Here is a 21,813-nt window from a genome sequence, read left to right on the forward strand (position 1 = left end):
CTAGCAAACACTCAGTTTCTGGGCTGCTGAATGTACCTTCTACATCCTGAAATCTGTGTACAAGTGAGCAGACATTGGAAAGGGGCAAAGCTTTCTGTCCAGTACAAAAGGAGTTAAGGCAAAGTAAGGGCTGGGCAGGAAAGGAATCTAGATGGAACAGCTTTGCACAGAGAGCAGTTAATATGTGCAACAAACTGCCAAGGACAGCAGAAAGAGAAACTAGTATAAATAATTTAAACCCAGACTAGGCAAATATTTGGAGGGGGGTATATTGTGGAAGTATAATTGCTAACTGGGAAGAGAAGGTGGACTCCTGAGCTTACTGGCCTCTTTTTGTTCTAAAATGTCCTACAGTCCATTACTTTGCAGTCTGCCACATCCCATGATTTTTAGTTTTGATCTGGAGTTTTTAAAGCTTGCATAAGAATTAACTGTACAACACAGTCTGGAATGTGGCTCTGTCGTGCAATTTGGCTTTACGATTCATTCATTTTCCAGGATTTTATTTCTCCAGAGTTGGTCTTGGGTTGGCGTTCTCAGCCCTGCAAAAAAAAAAAAAAAAAAAAAAAAAGAAAGGAAAAAAAATACACAGGGCTGAGTGGAAGGAATATAAATGCTCCATTGGAGCCAGACTCGAGCTGGGGCAGTTGCTGTCAATATCCTGAAGCTCAGACACATTGACAGAGCGATGGGGGAGGTGTTCTGCGGTGCCGTAGATCCCGGGAATACCTTATTTTGGGAGTAAATTTATATATAAAATACCGAGAGAGAGAGATATTCAGAAGCACGGTAGCTTCTTGGTTCAGTGAGATACAGCTTCAGGTAACGATGATCAGCAGCTTTGCAGCATGGATATGGAAAAATGTACTTTAAAAAACGGGAAGGAATAATTTAGCAAATGTAGTATTGTGCTGTTGTAGGTAAGGGAAACTGAAGGACAATTTCAGTTGACGTGATTCATTTTTTTTTCAGTCCATAATTTATGACAATGAATTTAAAATACAGCTCTCTTTAAAACACTTCTGCGATGGATGGGGGAGGCAGAAATCCTTGCAAACGCACGAAAGGGCGCAAATTATCCTGTTCATCTAGCTATGAAACAACTTTGATTTTCATGTCTAGCTCCCGTGCCTTATTCTTCTCTCTCTCGTGATATGAATGTGGAGCCCTGTGAAACTACCAATCCCGTGTGGTTTGCGGAGGTCTGTGTCATAGCAGTGTCTATGATCATCTTAGGGTGTTATCTTTTGTTCCGGGGTGACCACACACCCCTGGAGAGCTGTTCTCGCTCACACACTTTGTAGCCAGGCTCAGCCTTGTTCCCGTGGAGCCAGGAAAATACAAGCTATTTTTTTTTTTTAGCAGACTGTAATAGCAGATTCCTCCTATTCTTTGCTCCACAGAACATCCGATGCGGTGTCCAATCAGCTGAAAAAGTTGCACAGACGTCATTTTGTGTGTGTGTGTGTGTGTGTGTGTGTGTGTGTGTGCGCGCAGCCAGCTGCAGCTGCTTTGCTGAGTGGAACCTCCATTAGAGCAGCTCTATTGATTTCTGGTTCACGCTGCAGCATCGGGGGTAGAGTGCAGGGAAAGAGCACGTCTCAGAAACAGGAATTAACTGAAGGCATCTCTGTCTTGTGTGTGTGTGTGTGTAAATATAATATGCACAGAGCTGAAGCTATAGCTTTGCCACCGCAGCGTTTGCCTAGGAGGAGTCTCACCCACACAATAGAGAAGGAATATGAAGAGCAAACTGAAGCCCTCACTTGCCTCGTAAAACAACAAAGCTGGCCAACTTTAAAATATGAGGCGTGCATTCATATTCTTAAGGCTGGAAAAATCTGATGGCCCCAGAACAGTGTTTTTATACTCAGCTGAACGGTGACATTTAAAATCTGCAGTTCAATTGTTCTTTTTCTCAGTACGTCCAATTCGCTGCATTGGGGAGTTTTCCTAGAATTGTTGCTCAGGCGGGATTTTTCCTAAATACATGCATATAGGGTTGCAGACCGATGCTTTTTCATGTGCTGGTAGACATGCGTTGTGATGTAGATACTATTGCAGGGGAAGGGATACAGAAATGATTTTTTTCTCCTAAAAGCTCCCTTTCAGGATATTAGACTGTGCCTAGATGAGGCAGGGCACCCCCCCCCCGCGATCTGTTTTCTAGCTAATAGCTGGAAATAATTTATAGCTGCATGTTAATAGGTTGTCTTGGGGTTTTCAGCATATCTGAGGAGAAATTCCCTGCGAACACAGTGTGTCTTTTCACAATAACTGCATGGCAGTCTGGCAGACTATAACTGTGAGCAATATACAATTAAGGGGGGGGGGGGAATCCAGCACTATTATATGCTTGGGGGAGGGGGTTGGGAGAAGGGGGAAATGGTAATACCTTTAAAAACGAAAGGCAGTAAGCCATTATTAGCAAAAGCTATATTGAGCATGCTTGCCAGACAGGCAGCTCAGCTCTAGTTCCGCCCAGACATGTGCCTTGCCATTTTCATTTTAATCAGGCTGCTCAGGATGGCTGCTGATTCATTTTGCGGGGTGGCCCCCTGGGAGCCAAGGTGGAAGCCTGAGGCGAACTGCTATTGCATCAATGCAGCACTCCACATCAGAGACAGGGTGGGGAGAAAGGCTCCAGCAGCAGATCGAGTTCGAAATATCAGCCTCGCTATTAAAATATGCACATCCCCTGCAAAACCCCATCAACCCCCCACCCCCTCCAAATCGTCCAATAAAACACAATTAGCACGGGGGGGGGGACAAAAAAAACCCCTCTCTCCTGATTATTCCTTCCAATTGTGTCTCAGAATTTGCTCAAGCTGCCATTTCTTTTCACAATCCCTTATTTTGTTTTGTTTTGTTTTTGTTTTAAATCAACCATCAACGCGCTCCATTTCTCTGTTTACCTGGTAACGACTTGGGGGTGGGCTACCTGATTTAGCTGGAGACTTTGATTTGTGGGATTGACAACCTTATTATGCAGTGAGCTTATTATTGATATGATTCTGCTCTCGGTTGCCATGACCACCTTGTGAGAGACATTCAATTTTCTCTCTTCCATCATCATTATCTATGAGGCCATCTGTTGTGGAAAATGAATTCAGCCTCATTTGCATGACTGATAAGCAAAATTTTTTTATCTATTTAACAGAAGGTCATATGCCGGGGATTTGGAGCTGGTGGAAAAAAAAGAAAATGGAGGAGGGGGGGTAGCATATCGAGAGGATGAGTGGGAGTGCGTGCATTAGAGGATGTATGTGGAAGTAAAACAGATCCCTCAGGCCTGCTAGCCTATCGTGCTGCATTTGTCATTCCTGCCAGGGCGACATTTTCCCCCCTAAGCTTCTGCACACTAAGGAGAGTGAGAGAGCTTTTCCCCTGCAGTCTTCTTGAAGCCCCCCTGATTTTTACTCAGTGTTGGTGGGTGTATTTAATTTTTTTTTTAATCCCTGGAACGTGGGGTATCTTTTCAGTGTTCAGTGAAGAAAAAAGCAGCCTTTTCTGGGTCTCTGTGGTATGCTTCTTACTCCTCATCCTTTCAAAGTTGTCGTGAGCCAGGGCTGTTTCTGAACCATGCTGAAATGTCGTTATTGTGGTTAGTTTGTAATACTTAATGGTGTTAGGTGAGGGCTGTGTTTTATTCAGGGAGCTGATTCTAGGAGGGTGGGTAGTGGTTGTGCAGTTGTTCAATAGTTTATACTATCCATTGTTTGTTCTTTTCAAGTTCTTGCAGTGTTGCTGTGCAGATGAGATTGAACTGAACTATAGATTAGTTAGTAATATACTGAAGTCTGATTTCAAGGCACAAAAATGTGTTGCTGCATTAAGCATGTTGTTTGTATAAACTTGATGCATGTTGTACAGTACTTTTGATACGAAGATCCTGAGACGACAACTTCTGATACCCATAAAATACTTGAGCATTACAGATATTCAAACACATTTAAATAAAAGATGCTAAACCTCTATGCTTTTTTACACAAAATATGGCTTGAAGGCACAGTGACAGGAAAATAATGGATTTATACTTGTTAAGGTAATATTCACAGAAAAGTTGCATTTTAAAGATAACTTTCTTAAAAATTTCAAATTACAATAGTTTCACATGGTATATCATTCCTAACATAAAACTAGCTTTGCAGATAATGTTGATTCGTTTAATAGTCCGTGCTGAAATCTTCATCCTCCCATACTTCAGTTTAAAGATAGTTCAGATAAGTACAGCTTGAAGAAAATACTGTATAATGTAGAGTTACAGTCTATGTAAAATGGTGAAAATGATAAATATAACAAACACTGAAAAGTAGCTGAAGATTGTAAAAAGGAATCAGAAGTAATTAAAACTTACTCGTTAAGCAGATTCTCTTCCTGTACTTGTATTGGTGACTAGATAAGATTAAACTCATAGAACAAAAGCCAGTCATTTTTTCCTCTATAATGAGCACTGTACACAACCTCAGGTAGACAAACTACAAACCAAAGTTTGGTTGCTTTTGTTTTGAACGTTCATTTCCATAGAAGTAATATAAGTGTTTGTAAGCTTAGGTTTTGGGGGTGGGATGGGGTGTGGGGGGTTATTACAAATGCTTCACACGGCTGACAATACTGTTGCTTTAAAAGGCAGAAAGTGAATTATGCAGCATCCCCTTTTTTGCTAATGAACATAATTGCATTTCAGTTATTTGCCATTTGCAAAGAAGCTTATTTCTAAATTTAATACTGCATAGTAACTCCCTGTAACACTGGGTGCTGAATTTCAGATTAAAAGAAGTTTCACTCGTATTCAGGTCAGTTACAATATGGCAGGTCTCTGACTTGGCCACAGAAAGGAAGTTCCACTAAATTACTTAATTAAAATTATTCTTATTTTTGGTTATAAGAACCAGTTTCCAATAGACCCAGTAGTAGATTATCATCATGATAACATGTGACTGCTAATATTTTAAAAGGTGCTGTTCCCCTCCCAAAAAATGTATTCTTGTACTATAGACTCTTAAAGGGAATGACATTTATTTTTTATCTGCCTTATTTATCATACACATTCTATTTGGTGGCGGACGTTGGATTACAAAACTAATTTCACACTTATGAAGTTGAACACAATGTAGCTCTGACAGTTTGGGTGGATTGTTTGAAATGATACTAGTTTCCTCAGTGGACTTCCACTGAAAGTAACAGAAAAGTAACTCGATACTGTGTATTAGCAGGCTGTCTTGTAGGGTGAACAGGTTGAGGTCTTTTTATTTATTTTTTCCTCTTGAATTGTTAGGATCTTCCGAAGAGAAATGGGTAAACTGCTGAAAAAGCCTAAGAGACAGCACAGTTGATTCTCCCTCCCTGACCCCCAAAAGTTAATTATCAAGCTTGGTTGGATTCCTCCTTGCCACCCTGACATTTGACTACTGCTAATTCACTGATTAATCTCATTAATGTGATTATAGTAGGATTTGGAGTTGGCTGCCATTGTTCTGGAGAAAGAGCTATTCAGCCCGAGCACTTGCCACCTCATTCAGTTTTGCTGGCATTTTTCAAAGGCTGGTTGAGTGAGCTATTGTAAAGGAGGTTTCTCTGCCTTTCCCTTTCAGCACCAGGAGCTGTCCGCTGCTGATAGCAATTACATGCAGCACTGACTGACTTCGTACTAGTTTATTGGCAATGTGAAAATGACTTACTTTCATCACCTTAATGATTCTGCTCATTGAGGTAAAAGCAAGAGACACCTTTATGCTTTTATAATTAGACAATAAGAAGATGGCTGGGGTAAAAATATAAAATCTGTGCTCTTTAATGCTTCTTTCTTTAATTTAAAAAAGCTGCCCTTGCATACATTTTGTTAAGTCTGTGAAATCAACATAATACTGTAGTTTAAATAGTACTTCCTTGCATCCATGCAATTTTACTATCAAGATATAACGGCATTACAGGTGTTATTATATTCAATGATGCCTCTTCAAAGTATTCCACAATGAGTTAATGTCACTAGTTTTCCTCCTTTTTACACGAATAAACATATATAGTATTAAGGTTAATTCTTCAACATTATGACTGCCCTCACTGGCACCAGCATAGATAGAAGCTTCCCTGCATTCCAACCCCAGTTTTCAGGAGTTTGACATTGCTAAGCGTTGTTTGACTGAAACTTGATCTAAAAGATCTCCCGTTGGTGAATACATAATATAAACGACTAAGCTTGTTTTCGGTTGCAATAAAAATTATACAATAGTTTTCTGGTTTGAGATTTCGAAATCAGACTAGGCATGATTTTTTTTTTTTAAAAAAAGACATTTTGCATAGTATTAGTGCATGATCTCCTGCTATGCTGTTTGGTATGTGACTTTTATTATGTAAAAGTTATATTGCTATCATTTAATAACTGGCTACTGCGCATGTGCAGTAACTTCTTTTGTCACATTTTTCTTTCTTTCCTATTCTTTATGAACATGGCCCTATATTCAAAATTGAAGCCATCCATTAAACTATGTTGGGTCAAGGATTGCTCATGACTTCAAAGGAACTATTGCAAACCATTAAAATAAAAATTCTTTTACGTTAAAAGTGCCTGGCTGAAGAGCAATCTCCTAAATAATGCACGTAAAGATATTCAAGTACCTAGTGAGACAATAGATCCCAACGATTCCTCTGCAGTCCATTGGATGACTAATGCCTCTTTTCAAAATTCTCCAAGTACATCGTCACAGAACCTACATTAACCTTTTGTGGGGTTACTGTAAATCCGACAGTTGTTAACAGTGTTCGTCAATGAAAACCCGTTCTGAAGAAATAATAAATCTTTTCCTGTCACCTGCCTCCTCTCCTGCCCCCCCCCCCCGAAGTACTTTTACCCGCACTTGTTTTTAGAAGGCTATGCCTTTAATAAAGGACATAGGGAGGGTTGTATAGGAACAGGCTCTTACGGTGACAGTCTAATAAAGGCTGCTGGTGTTTTTTTTCCTAATAAATACAGGACTCTAATTCCAGCCTGACAGTAGTAAGTTTATTTTGTGCATGAGTTATGCTTCCGGTAGTTTGCAAGAAACTACCCCCAGTGAGAAAGTAAATGACATGGTAGGTTTTCCAGTAAAGGTTAGCTGAAATTAGTTCACTTAAGGTAGTCTTCAGAAAGAATACAGGTTTCAGAGTAGCAGCCGTGTTAGTCTGTATTCGCAAAAAGAAAAAGAGGACTTGTGGCACCTAAAGAATACAGTGCTCTTTCATTAACGTTGCTTAAGCATCCTCCCCTCTCCCCGCCACTGAAGAGGCACGGGCTGTGGGGGGGAAGAGGGGGCATCCCAGACCATTAACACCATACCCTCACGTTTTAAGGAGGATAATTAGGCCAATGAATCACCAGGCTCCCAGGTTATCTTCCACACTAGTCTTTATGTGTGTGCAAATGCTTCTAATTTATGCAGCTAACTCTGGGCTCCATCCTGATCCAGTGGACGCCATTGGGGTGGTGTTGAGACTGGCGTCCACGGCAGCAGGACTGGGCCCTTTTCTTTGCGCCAGCTCTAAATCTGAACAAGAATGTGAGACTTTTGCCAGGTGCAAACGTTTTCCAGCCATTGCAAAGTTTGTAAACACCTGCCAGGAGGTAGGCAACTGATCCTTATGTTAATACCATGCCTCCGAACATGTGGCCAAGGTAAGGTGGCATGTCAACTTGTGGCATATGAAAGAGGACAGGTGTTTTTTGTTTGGTTGGGTTTGTTGTTGTCGTCTTCCTCCTCCTCCTCCTCCTCCCCCCGCCAGGAAGAGGAAGTTACCGTAAAGTGCTGAACCCCAAAGTGACCTCAAACAATAGAAGCACATACAGGCAGTTTGGGGCGACTACCCTTTGGCAGCTGTTTTTACATGTTGATTGTTGTTTTTAATAGGGGCTTAGTTGGGTGAACCCCCCCGCCGCCGCCCTCCTGCCGCATAAGGCGGCAGACATGGGAGCTAGCACCCGCTTTCCGCCATAGAGGTCAGGAGAGGCGTTTCTGCTTGGGAAGCTGTCTCTGCTTTCTCCTTACTTCGTGGACCCGCTTTCGCCGTCTGCCCCGGCGTGTCACGCCTGCATTGCTCGAGCTTCCCGAATGTGCCCCCGATGGGCGCTCCCAGAGCGTTCCCCGTCCTAGGCGCCGGCGTCACGAGGAGTCCTGGGAGCGTAGGTAGATGTAATCAGAGGTGACGGAGAAGAATTGCAGAAAACTCAGGTGTGTGTTTTTGTGGTGGGGAGAGGAGACGCCCACAAATCCTGTCCGCTTCGTGGGGAAACGCTCCATTTCCCACCCTCCCAATTAATGCCACCGAGGATTTTGGGTTTTTTTTGTTTTTGTTTTTTTTTTTGGCCAGCCCGTCCCTCTGCCTGCTCGCCGTGCGCTTTTAAGCCCTTTTGACAAGGGAGAGGGGTTTTGACAAAAGTTTGTCATCGCTGTGGCTGTGGAGCGGCTGGGATGGCTCAAGAGCTAAGGGCCACTACACACAGATAGGCTTCCCGACCCCCCCCCCCCCCAGTCTGCAGCGTGATTTCTGGCAATGCTAGATGGGAAGGGAATTGTAACCTCTGTAGCAACCAACATGTCTGGTCTCAACACGTCAGCCAACAGACTCAGGCTTTAGAGGGATTACCTCTGAGGGGTGTGTGTGTGGGGGGGGGGGAATGGTGTTTCTTCCGATTTACCCCTTTGGAGCTCAGTCTCTGCTGCTGAAATAGTGGGCAGCATGGTCCCCCTCTGCAAGCCTGCAGTGGTTTATCAGCAGGGGCGCTGCTTGCAGAGAAGACAGCATCACTGCAGGCGGCAAACTAACAGGGTGGGGGAATCGGGGGGATTGCAATGAATGCCAGGGCAATAAAGAGGGCAACCCAAATCAACCCGCGTCCGTGTGCGCCTGTTCATACGAAAAATAGCTGCTTGGCAGAAATTGATTTTGAAGGAGAGCTTTTGCCTGGTAGCTGCTGACAATTTTACTGAGAGGTGCTCTACTTCTCTCTCTATTGTATGGAGGGCAGGGTGCAGCAGGGAAGCCTAGGCTCCCAGCGGCTAGACTTGCATCCAAGCCGCCTCGAGTCTTTAAAGTGGGCTCCAGTTTCCTTGCCGTCGTTTTGTTAATAAATACGTTTGGCTTGAATTTGTGTAAAGAGCGCGGCAGTTCTAGCTAGGTCACGAATTATCAGCCTGGTACGACAATGGCATGTTTAGGGGACAGATTTAAAGTGAGCCTTTACCCTCCCGATAACCTCATTCAGGAGTCCTGCCCCATATTTCGAGCGTTAGACAGAAAGAAGTATTATTAAATCAGACTCTCTGTAGTGAAGCTTATTACGGTGTTTGGGGAGGGGAAGATTGTTGAAAAAGGCTTTGTCAGGACAGTGAGCGTTATAAAGTGTACTAATTTGAGTGGCCCTTTGAGTGAAAAAGACTCTCTCCTTGATCATAAAGCTCATTTACTAGTCTGAGGCAGCCAGAGCTACAACGTCAACCTGATTTTGCTAGCAACATTTTTGTGAAAGCCACATGCAAATTTAGTCTTTTGTATATGAGATCTTGTTTACGTTTGGTCTGTTTGTCCAATGAAAGTTTCCTTGCCCATGTTTGTATCAGTGGTAGAAGCTTGGTAACCTTTCTAGCTGGAAATAGTTTATTTCCTTTGTTTTAAAAGAGAGACTATGGTGCTAGCTGGTAAAATAAATGGGGCTTCAGAAATTTGAGTTAACTCTATACGCACTGGAAGGTTGTTTTAGTGGCAAGCAAATAACTTGTATTTATTTTGAATTGTTCATTTTAAAAACAATAAACATTTAAAAGTGTACAGGTTTGCTGAATTTTCTAAGATTTTTTTTTTTACCCAAACTTCATTTTACCATAGGAGCTAGAGGAGGTATTTTTAGATGCATCACCTACTCCGTATCCGTTAACAGTCTGACTGGTATTTAATGTTCCCATCTATTACATTAAATACAGCACTGCACATGATACACATTCTGTTCCAGAGATTTAGGGGCCTGTGGGTACAATGCAGGAAACATTATAGTAGACAGCCCCAATCTTGTCTGACTATTGCAAGCCTAATAAACAGGAGAATTAAAAAAAATATTGATTTTAAGCCAAAACTACAGCTGAAAAAATATCTTCCTTAGCGGTGAAGTCCTCCTCCACCCGCCAACGTTAGGATTTGGGAAAATGGATATGTTTTGTATTGCTTAAAGGATGCAGACTGAGAGAGGGTAAGTCAGCAATATGCCACTGATGTTCTGCTGCAGTAATACGGTCTCTAAGGGAACTTGTGCTTTATGCATACTACACAGCCTAGGCTTTCTGTAGCCCACCGCCTGTCTGTCTGCTGCTTTTAAATGGAGGTTACAGCTGATCCATCAGCCACAGTGCTGCACGCATGCCCATCTTTTTTGCATCGTTTAGTGGTGTCAGTTTATTAATTTCTGTCTTCTACTTTAGGCCCGTTGGTTTCCTGTCTAAAAGCATTATTACTTTTGTCCATGTGGCAAAATAATTAGCATACAGATGAGAAGTGATCCTGTCTCTGAGCCTCGGTAGCAAGAGAAGATGTGCAGTGAAAAGTTGATTGGATGAATGGAGAACAAATGGTGGGCGTTCAAAAGCATTAGAAGAGTTTTGTTGTCGTGGAGCAGGTTTGTCAATTTTCTGGGTGAATCTCTTAAGATGGAAGGCAGGGTGGCTGGTGCTGAAATGATTGCCTGACAGACTCTGGCCTAGTTTAAGGTGCAGAATTGGACTGCAATGCACAGATAATTCATTTGGACTACTTTGTTTTGCAATTCTTCAGCTTTCCCTTTGATATTCCCTCAAGGTAATTATGCCCTTTTCTCGCTGTTGTTGTTCTCAGATCACTTTGCTCTTGTTCAGAAAGTGAAGGAAAGTTCAACTCTCTGGACAGTAACAAAAGAATAGCCAGTTTGCTGTACTTTTTGGCTAAACTGCTCAACATATTTTCATACGCAGAGCTCTGGAGATTATCTCAACTGTTCAGGCAAAGATCATGCTCTCTCTGAAGTCAGTGGGGAGTTTTGCCATTTATTTCAATGGGAGCAGGATTGAGCCCTCTGTGATTGTTTTCGGAAATTTGCATTTGCAAATTTCCATTATTAAATATATTTAATATTTACTAGAACAATGTCCATTAATTAACATTAGTAAATGCTATTTCAATTAAAGCCTAGAAGTAATTAATTCTAACTGGTATGTATTTTCCTGTTTGGAATAAGATTGTAGTTTATTTACCAGCCAACTCACTAATTATTCTAAAAAGCCAAACTTAAGTTATAGATCTGAATATTGCTAGTGAGAGGGGAAAAAACATGATTTCTGTGTTGCTGAGAGAGGCTCTTTATTGAAGAGCAGGCTGAAAACAAAAACAAGAACAAATAAATAAAAACAGCTTTTTAATTACTCAAAATTCTGCCAGAAAATACTGAACATGAATACAATCCTAGTTTTCTAATAGACAATCCATTGATATATATTTCTTACATAATTCTAATGTATATAGTACAACATGGAATATTTTTAATATTTGTCTGAATTTGCTTCCCTCTCTGTACAGTCATTTAGGAATAGTTTTATCCTGGTTTAATGGTTCTTAATCTCCTTTAAAAATGGAGATTTTCATTTTAACTGACCTAGTTTTTTAACTGCTGTTAATGTTAGGAATTACTATCCTTGAATTGTCTTTACATAGCTTTCTGACTATTGCAGATCACTTAAAGAATGATTGGCTTTCATTTTAAAGGCTTGTATTTTTAGGAGTCATCTTTAACTATTTTGCTTTGGAGAACAACAGTGAATATTTTCAAAGGGAATATAGCTTTGTATCTTTTTGGCATTTCATACTTGTGTAGTAGTTTATTTTCATAAAATACCAAACAAGCAGAAGAAGTCTTCACCATGCCAAAAGCTCCAAACAAAAAATGTTGGAATAAACTATTCTCTCTTAACGAGCGGTTTTTACTTTTGATCATTTCACTTTTGCTTTTGATCATTTCATAGTGTTTGTTCAAGTTTTGAATGTTTAGCTTAAACTTGGTTGTTAGGGTGAAGATAAGTAGTCTGATTATATAAAAGTGTATATATAGTTTGAATTGCAGGATAAAATTCTAAACATTAGAGAAACAAAGTAAGGTAAAACTACATACAATGAAATGGAATATAACTGGAAAAAAGTCATTTGTCTCTATTGCTGTTTTGTTTTTGTTTTGTTTTCATTATATTCATTTATCAATTGAAACAAAGAAAAGAAATAACAGTTACAACTGGCAGATCCAAAATTCAATACATTTTAAGCTAATATAAAAGTGTGAATTGATGTTATGTTTAATTTACACCTTAAACTTTCTGGAGGATGAAATATTAAATTATTTGCATTTCAATCTAGTAGCATGAACTGGAAACACAAGGAGAATAGTTTGATTTAGTATTTTCATCTGCAGTGGTTTCTTTGTCTTAGACTGTACTACTCAGCTATGTTTCTGCATTTTTAGAGGGGACCAAATTGTATCACAATAGTTTTCAGTTCATACGAGGACTTTCTTCTACTCTACATTACTGCATCTTTTATGAATTGTAGAATCAAGCTACTGTATGGATACAAAGACAAATAAAAGAGGAAGAGAGACTTAAAATATATTTATTAGTTTATTATTTCTCTGGGTGACTCTATTATAGTCTCTATAGGTGACTAGTTTTGGGGGTTTTTTTTCCCCTTTACTTTTGGTTTCATTTCATTTTAATGATGAAGAGCTAAGTATATAAAAAGGAACTGTTTTAATCAAATGCAAATATTAGCAAAAATATCTAAAATATTGATTCAGGTGTCAAAACTTTGCTACATGAATGGTGGAAAAGTATTCTTTTGAATACCATTTTTTTCTGTGTACCAATCTTGCTATACACTAAGGCAGTGAAAATACAGAATTGTTGTAGTTCCATCAGCATTTCCATGAGTAATCTGCATGTACATTATTTTTTAAAATACATAATATAAGCACATTTTAAAAATGAAAGGTTCTGATTACATAGGAAACCATTTCCTGATGAACTGAGTACTGTAGTTGTCTCACTGGTGTCAGAATAGTTTTTCAAAAATTTTGTACCACTAAACATTATTGTGGAAATGTTGCATGTAATTTTAGTTGATCTGAACTAGATTAATGTTTGCATCACATAGGTCAACTGTGAATGCAATTGTGAAGCTCTTGATAGTATAATGCAAGAAAACTTCATGGCTATAAATTACTTGCTGACTCCTCCACCCCTTCCTTGCCCCCTCCTCCCCTTCCCCCCATGTGATGAGAAGGCCTAATGATACCTAATAAAGGTGGTTTAAACACCTATAGAAGTGCACCCAGATTTTCATGCAGTAAATCAGCATACAGCCCATGTGTTGCACTATTCTCTAAATAAAGCATGCCTTAGATCAATAAGTCATGAGGAAAGCAAATATATTTAGAATGCTGAGAGATTTTTCCCTATAAAATTTCTACAACATCTTGCTTTGATGAGAACCATCATGACCATCTCACTCGGAGTGAGAGCAGCAAATTTTAATGATAAGGAACTTAACGGGGCAGGGGGGGGACCTTAAATGGGCTCAAACAGTGGGGCAAGAGAGCAGTAAGCATAGTTATAAGTTTGGGTTTTAAGTCTGATCAGATCTCAGATCCAGTTTGTTGTAGAGATACGTTTACACTGAAGCTTAAAACATAGAGCACAGTCATCATGTAACACTTCTAGCCAACCTGGTTGTGGAAGTAATCAAGGTTGCAGGGCACCCCATAGAGAACCATCAAAACAAGTCTGCTATGGAGCTGTCTGGTAGACTCTGAATATTCAGAAATCAGTGTTGAATCTGCCAGTAGACCCTTTGGTTCACTGAAACTCCCACCTGCCTAATGCATCTGGACAATTGGTTTCTGAAACCAGTTTCCTTAAGGATAAATTTAATACATCTTGAAGGTGAGGCATAAGGAAATTGATTACGAGTTTGCCTGGCGCAGAGATATAAACATCTGTAAGATCACAGATTTTTCAACCAACCTTGTGTTGGGGGCTGCTATTTTGTGAATAATTTGAAGCCTACGTTTCTCATACTTCATGCCAGCATGGCATTTTTTAATTAGGAAGTTGATTAAAAAGGGCATGGTATACTATGGATGAATTTCCATCGGGCAACACTCCAGCTGTTTTGGAGTCTGGGTCTGTGGAACGTGTTGCTCATCATCAGTTGCAGCGGTGGGGAGAATCAGGGTAAGGCTGTGGATTTTTTTAAAAATTACTTGCTTGATAGGGTCTGAGAAGGCTGTTCTTTTGTTCTCACTCAAATTAAATCAAAAGAAAGACACACATTGACTTCAATGAATTTTGGATCAGGCCCTGATTATATACAATAAGATTTTGAGCCAAATACATCTATGTGGTATTACACCAGTGATGAATTTAGCCCTTTACGTTTAAGACCTGACAATATACTATAGCCTTCTGTGTGTTGTGGCTAATTAGGCTTTTTAAGGGCAGAATGTAGGGGCAAATAATATAGATTCAGTAATGCAGATGATCCTTCAGACTGATCAGTGAAAGGCCTATGTTTTCATTGATCTCTGCTACAGGAATAGTTATACAAATGATCACACATTTCACAAAGACTGGGAGAATGGGGATATTTACTTGAAAGAGGGCCAGTTTTTATATAATCCGTGAATGGCTTGCTCTATTTTTCCAAGGGAAATTCCCTCTTCTCCCATTCTCTCTCATCAGGACAGAAGTGTATTACCAAGGGAATAAAATTTTATGCCTAATGTTAGTGTTCTTCTGCCTAATGTGGTATGAATAACTGCTATGTTACAGCATTTAACCCTGTCCATCTTTGTCACTTCATGAACATTCGCTCAGTCCAAAACCAAAACCCCCACAATGAAATAAAAGACATCTCTGATTTGTTATTTGGATAAACTATGGAGAGTGATCTCTTTCACTTACAGCAAATGCTCTGGGATTCCTTTGTGCTGCAGCAGAGACTTGCGCTTCAGGATCAGGGAATACCTTTTAAAGAGTTTCCCCTGCCCTCTTGTGCTGCTGACTGCCATTGGCTAAGCCCTTTAATTCTTATTTCCTTCCCCAGAATGATTAGCTAAATCAAATGTCTTAATTTTCTAAATTTAAGAGTAGCTTATGCCAGTCCAGCTGCTAAATAAGGAGTCTCAGAAGATAGTTTCAGGGATGCTGAATTACTCCTCCATTGTCTCAAGGAGTAAGAGGCCCAAGTTTGGATGTGAAGCTGTACGTGCTGCAAGGCTGTGCACAACACTGATGCCAAGGAATAAGTACAGCTATAGAGAGGTATCATGATATGCAACTTCTTTGGGGAGAATTTGTGTAGATTTCACAAGGAATGTAATTAAAAATATTTTAGAAACCATATTGATGAGCACAGGCAAGGTATGTTGTATGAGTATTTTTTTAAAAAAGAAAAGGAGTACTTGTGGCACCTTAGAGACTAACAAATTTATTTGAGCATAAGCTTTCGTGAGCTACAGCTCACTTCATCGGATGCATTCGGTGGAAAAACAAATGCTTATGCTCAAATAAATTTGTTAGTCTCTAAGGTGCCACAAGTACTTCTTTTCTTTTTTGCGAATATAGACTAACACGGCTGCTACTCTGAAACCTGAGTATTTTTAGAACTCTTGACATGTTTGTGGAAGGTATTGGATATTATGGTATCCAGTGTAATATTTTTGGTGTGCCTTGGTTATGTAGCATATACTGATTGATAGAAGACCTCTTCACTATGTGTGTGCAGACAGAAAGGCCTGGCTCACCACTACTGATCTATGACCTCTGTGTGTGACATCAGAAGCATTGGCACCATGTCGTCTAGTAGGCCAGTAGTGTCTGTTTGGGCTATCCATTTGAAAGTAAAAAAAAAATATAAAAGACAAATGCAGAAGCTTCCATATATATCGGAGCATTTAGATTTTATATTACCATAGAGCCAAATCCAACCCAATTTACTTTGAAATCTGGAATTATCAAATCTAAAGATTAAAACCCCCGAGAAAGGAATTTTGATACAATTGTAGCTCTATATTCTATCTAACCCTGCCAGTGACTAAAACTGACCTAGTGTTTCAGTTAGTACTTAAACATACATTTAATGGTTACTTGCCTTTTTGAATATCAAAAAGATCAGTAGTAACTGATCCAAGAGGAGTTTGCCAGACATGAACCTTAGACTAAGGAGACATTTTGATATACATAGCCATATTAACAGAATTAAGGTCCCAATCCAGCTCCTATCAAAATCAATTCGAGTTTTGTCATTGACATTATTGGAAGCAAAAGCACAATCCTCCACTGTTTAAACATATTACATTAAAAATGTGTTCAATAGAATTCAGTTTCTGAAACATGATTACTTTACCTGTGGTTTATCAATTGCATTGTTAAGAATCGGGTGCCTTCACTGGTTTTTGACAAAAAATCAGTTTGTCCAAAAATATGACTACTAACATTGAATTTGAAGATTCATTACTGAATACAGTTTTTCTGATTAAATCATTATCATTGTTTTAGTATGTTAAAAAACAATCTTTCCCCATGAGATCTCAACACCCATAATGCTAGCCAAGAATTGTTCTCCTGTCCTCTCCGGAGGCATGGTATTGCACCTGTTTACAAATAGACTGAACCACTAATGATCAAAACAGTGGTCTATTGAAAGAGTTAGTGAACTTGTATCAATAAATCAGCTTTTAATATCAGCAAGTAACTTTTTGTCCTTATTAAACATTTAATAAGTGATAGCTGTTGAAGACTTCATGATGATTGCCTGATCATGGTTAGGACCTTATCTTGCTGGCTAACTAACCAGTACTACCAGTCTCTCTCTCCCAGGGCTTCATAGTGCTCTTAAATTGTGTACAGATGCTCCATGGACATAATTAGCGCTTCAGTATGCAAATCAAGAGTGTTGGACTGCTCTAAGTAAACAAACAGTCATATGGTATATTATGCATGTGCATCATCAGAGACGTGTATGTAGCAATGCATACCTCATGGAAGATTTGAAAGGTGATTCCACAGTCACAGAATGAGTATATGACATAATATTAATAACTACAGATATCTGCTGGAGAGAATGTGGAGAGAATTCTTACTGTTTCAGAGAATTAGACGGCTGTTTATAGACAGTAAAAAAGACTATCCTTCATAACAGACGAAGGCCCTGATTCTGAAAACATTTATGCATGTGAGTAGTCCCATTGAATTTAATAGGACTATTGACTTATAGTTAAGCATGTCTGTAAGTGTTTGCAGGATTGGAGCCTAAGTGCTTAAGCCAGAGACATTGCTACACCTCCTACCACCTCCAAGTCACTCGTGGGTTCCACAAAAATGAATTTCAGGTAGCTTGGGCTGGGATTAGGTGCCAATGCTATCAGTGACTTAAAATTCTTCAGTTCTTATTAGCTCTATTTTTGCTCTTGCAATTGGGTTTTGGATAATCCCACTTCAAAAGAGAACAAAGGAGGAGGGACAGGGGGTCTTTGATGGCCTTCAACAGTATAAATATTTTTTTTTCCAGAATGACAACCATCAATGTAATGCCTTGGATGCAGTGACTGTGGACTTTGTTTGAGGTTTAGATACCTGCTGGAGTTCATGGTTTGCCCCTGCTCTTCACTATATTATAGAGACACAAAATAGTCTTGGATGCATCAGACTGCTTTAAAACAAGTTGCACATATCAGCAAGTGATCCTGTCTTTGGACTACTTTTCCATTACACATGGCTTTGCAGATGGGCTATCAGCACACTTCTTTTGGTTTGATCCTGATTTTCTTCCTTTCTCTCCCTTTTTTTAGGCCACAGTATCTTATTTCAGCATGTCCTTTTTGATGCAGAACCCAGGATATATCCTGGAAATTGATGGTAGTACTGGAAGAGGTCTGTAAGTGCTGCTACCAAGAGAATTTCTAACACATGCTGCTAGCTATTCTTGTTCTTTTAATAGTTTTTCAGCCAGCAGGGAAAGGCAGGGAGGAAGGGAGATATGGACAGGCTGCCCTTGGTGGTGTTAAATAGCATGACTTGATTTCTTAGATTGGTGACAAGCACTAACGCTTTTCTTCTGGATGTGTTTCTGATTGGCAATACCACATGGGTACTGGCCTTAGAAACAAAATACTATCAGAGGTGTTGGCATAAGTCATATTACTAAAGTTTGCCTGATGAACCAAGAAAACCTGCTGAGCGGAGTGGTGTTTGAGACCATTCGCTTTCTGCTTTATGATTTCTCCCATTTGCTTAGTTTTCTTTGAATCTGAAGTCCTGAGTCTCCCTTACAAGGTACGTTGTGTCGGCATCTGCATAGTGGAAAGTGGGTGTGGAAGTATACTAAACCAGAAGTGCAGCACTTTACACCCACTTTGTCCTCATGTAACTGGACTAGGTGGAGGGCAACTGAATATGTGCCTTTTCTTTTTCTTTTCTTTACAGACTAGTAGCTGTCTGGGGCATATACTTTTGCTGAAGTCTAGATCACAAGTACTAGATAAAAACATAAGTAATGCTTTGTACTTTTTTCATCTGAAGATTTCAAAGTGCTGCATGAATATGTATTCATTAACTAAGACTCACCGTATACCTTTGGGGTAGTTTATATTGTTTCTACCCTTTTTCACATGGGTGAACTACCGCACAGCGAGGTTAAGGGACTTGCTCAAAATAAGTAAGCCAATCGCAGCTGACGTAGAACCTAACTCACCTTTCCCTATTCTGTTTTCTTAGTAGCTTTTTTACTTTGAGGTAATTTGATTATTAAAGCGCATTCTGATAGAGGGAAATGGAACACTCTTACCTAATATGCCTTAATAATATGGACAAAACCAAACATTTACTCTGGTGTAAGGATTTGAGACTATTACAAATGCTGATGGAATCAATAGTGTAGTTGCCTAGACAACACATGTAATGCAATATTTTGGGTGGGGTAGTTCATTTAGCTATTACATCATTCAATGATGCATGCTTTGGGGCAGAAACTGTTTTTTATATGTGTTTTTATACAGTTCCTAGAATAAGGGGCCCTGGTTAGGGTGTTATTCCAATGAAACCAACACAAAGACCTAAGCCTACAGCCCCACATTTATTTATTTATTTTGGATGATCAGCTACCAAAGATCAATTTCAGAAAAAGAGAATAAACAGGAAAATGCATATTTCTTATTTACCATGTGATAGCAGTATAGGACTTTGGCATTGATATGAGAGTAGCTTTGGATATTGCAGTGAAATGAAATCAATGTCTAATGACAACATAGACACATTATGGCTTTCTAGTACAGAGGCAGTAGCACTTTTTCATTAAACTCACCAAATGGACATCGACTCAAAATCCCATGCATCTACTCTGTTGTTAAGCTTCCTAATAACAGTCCTGCACCCCAAACAAACACATCTATATTTTTGAGGCAAAATACATTAAAGAAACCATTATCAGAAGATACTAGTCCATTATTGTGTCACTGATGCCTGGTCTACACCTAAAGCTTAGGTTGATCTAACTATGGTGCTTGGGATGTGAAAAATTTACACCCCAGAGACACATTTAAGCCCTGGTATAGACACCATTAGTTCCATGGAAGACTTCTTCCATTGACCTAGCTACCGCCTCTTGTGGGGGTGGATTTATTACAAGGAAGGAAAACCCCTTCTGTCACTGTAGTAAGTGTGTACACTACAGCGGTGGAACTGCAGTGCTGCTGCTATGAGGCTGAAGTGCTTGTAGTATAGACATAACCTGAGAGTTCTCATGGCCAGCAGTATAATTAGTTGTAGGGGAATTAAGAGAAATGAATTAGTCACTATTTCTTCTTTTGTTTTTGTGCAGCAATGAAGAGTTTGCAGTCAGTGCATCTTGTGACATTGCATTGAAATTATATTTGCAATGTTACTATTATCAATTTGAACATCTTCATGTGCTCAGCTCTGCACAAACAGAAGGATCCTGCAAAGGGACTCGCCCATATTGACACTGATACCCACACATAGTCGCACTGTAATGATGGAAGCTCTGCGCAGGTGTAAAGTCAGCATGGGCAGATTACTTTGTAGGATCTGACCTATATTAGACAGACAACACAGTGCAGACACATCAGGCCCTGGAATGCCAGGTGATATTCAAAACTCATAGTGGTGCAGATATCACCTTTTAAAAAGTGTAACACACTTGGGATTGCAGAACTTCAGGGAATAAAACAATTCAAAGAGGAATTAATTGACAAGAAGGTGGTATTTTGTTCCACAAAGAGTAAGAAGGGAAATATAGAAAGATAAAAATTGTGATCAGAAGGATTGTGACACTTCACACAACCAGCACAAATGTTTCAGTAGACATTTCCTGTACCAGGGTCTAGAATTAAAAAGTCAAAATTCCTGCACTTTCCCCATAAAGCGTCAAGCACCACCTACAGTGACTCTTTAACAAAGTTAGGGAACCATGTTTAAATATGAATGATCCAACTGGACTGGTTTCCAACATGGGTTGGCTCACCTTTGGCATCAGGGCCAAACCGTGTTAGAGCTGAGTTAAAACCTGACTTGAGTCTACTGATGGGCATGTTGGACTTGTATAAGATGGTTGGACAAAATGTCAAAACCAAAACTGATTTTAAAGCAGGTTCCTTAACTCTATATAAGGCCTAGGACCAGATCTTCAGCTAGAATAAACAGACCTAGTTCCACTGACTTCAATTTGTCCTAGTATGCGTAGTATTCTACTAGGTCTTCAAAACCAGGGCTCCCTAAAGGAGCAAAAATTCTTAGGTAAAAAACACAGCTCAGGTCCCTCTAAATGAAGTGTTCTGTTTTTTACCATGTCCCCTTTCTCTTTTTCCTAAAAATCAGCTGGGGAGGAAAGACTAATCTTTTTTTTTTTTTTTTTTTTTTTTTTTTTTTTTTTGGTATCTCACGTCTACGGCACTGAAAATAATATTGTAGGAATCAATCCTGCACTGGCAGGGAGATATTCTGGTTGGCTTCATTTGTCTCTTCCATCTTAAACTCCTTTCATGGAATCACAGAAGTTAAAGTATAATGAGGCAGTCTGAAAAACAGTGTGAATTCAAGAGAGGGATGGGACAAAATGAGCAAAAAAACCCAAACAAACAACCCCTCCACCCCGTGCCAGTTCTATCTTGTTTGTTTGTATTAAGGGGAATGCAAGTTCATTATAAGTCAACCTTGTTGTAGAGCAGGGGAAGCAGGTTAATTCCAGTGCCTCACTATCAAAACACCATGCCATACTTCTTACCACTTTCCTTTGTATTATTGGTTGATGCTGAGATTTCACAGAATCAAGTTGTAGGGACTATACAAAGCTGCCTATTACAAAAAGAAAATGTAAACAGAATGGTGCTGCTTGATTTGTTGTGTGATGTGTACTGGTTGGTTCATTGCACTGTAGAGAGACACAATACTTGACTTAATCACAGCTAGAGAAGATTAAGGGCCAAATTCATCTCCCTGTAACACCAATGTAAACCCAGAGTGTCCCCACTGATATCAGTAGGGTTTCTCTGGATGTACACTGGTGTTACTGAGAGAAAAATTTCATTCTAAGTGTGGCTTATCAACTCTTGAGGAACAATATTGCACTCTGGCAGAAGGCTGTGCATTAAGGTAAAACAGAGATACATGATATATCTCAAGACCAAATAAAAGGGGCGGGGGAAACTAGTTTGGGGTTTTATTTAAGAGATTTTGTTTTGAAAACTAGAAACTCAGA

At 39.6% G+C, this 21,813-nt stretch overlaps 1 protein-coding gene across 19 annotated transcripts in view; it reads left to right on the plus strand.

Moving 5' to 3' along the window:
- The first annotated feature begins 3,272 nt into the window (after positions 1 to 3,272).
- Positions 3,273 to 21,813, plus strand: part of MYT1L (myelin transcription factor 1 like) — a 394,424-nt gene continuing 375,883 nt past the window's right edge. For 6 of the 19 annotated variants that reach the window (XM_043510310.1, XM_043510311.1, XM_043510313.1 and 3 more), the window contains exon 1: positions 3,275 to 3,429. The gene's annotated coding sequence lies outside the window, so the exon portion shown is untranslated. Of the gene's footprint in view, positions 3,430 to 7,958; positions 8,208 to 10,007; positions 10,220 to 10,358; positions 10,822 to 21,813 lie in introns of those variants that run through there. The other 13 variants (XM_038397032.2, XM_043510302.1, XM_043510301.1 and 10 more) reach the window with 9 other exon arrangements.

The sequence above is a fragment of the Dermochelys coriacea genome, chromosome 3, assembly GCF_009764565.3.
Source record: "Dermochelys coriacea isolate rDerCor1 chromosome 3, rDerCor1.pri.v4, whole genome shotgun sequence".
In the NCBI taxonomy this organism is placed as follows: domain Eukaryota; kingdom Metazoa; phylum Chordata; order Testudines; family Dermochelyidae; genus Dermochelys; species Dermochelys coriacea.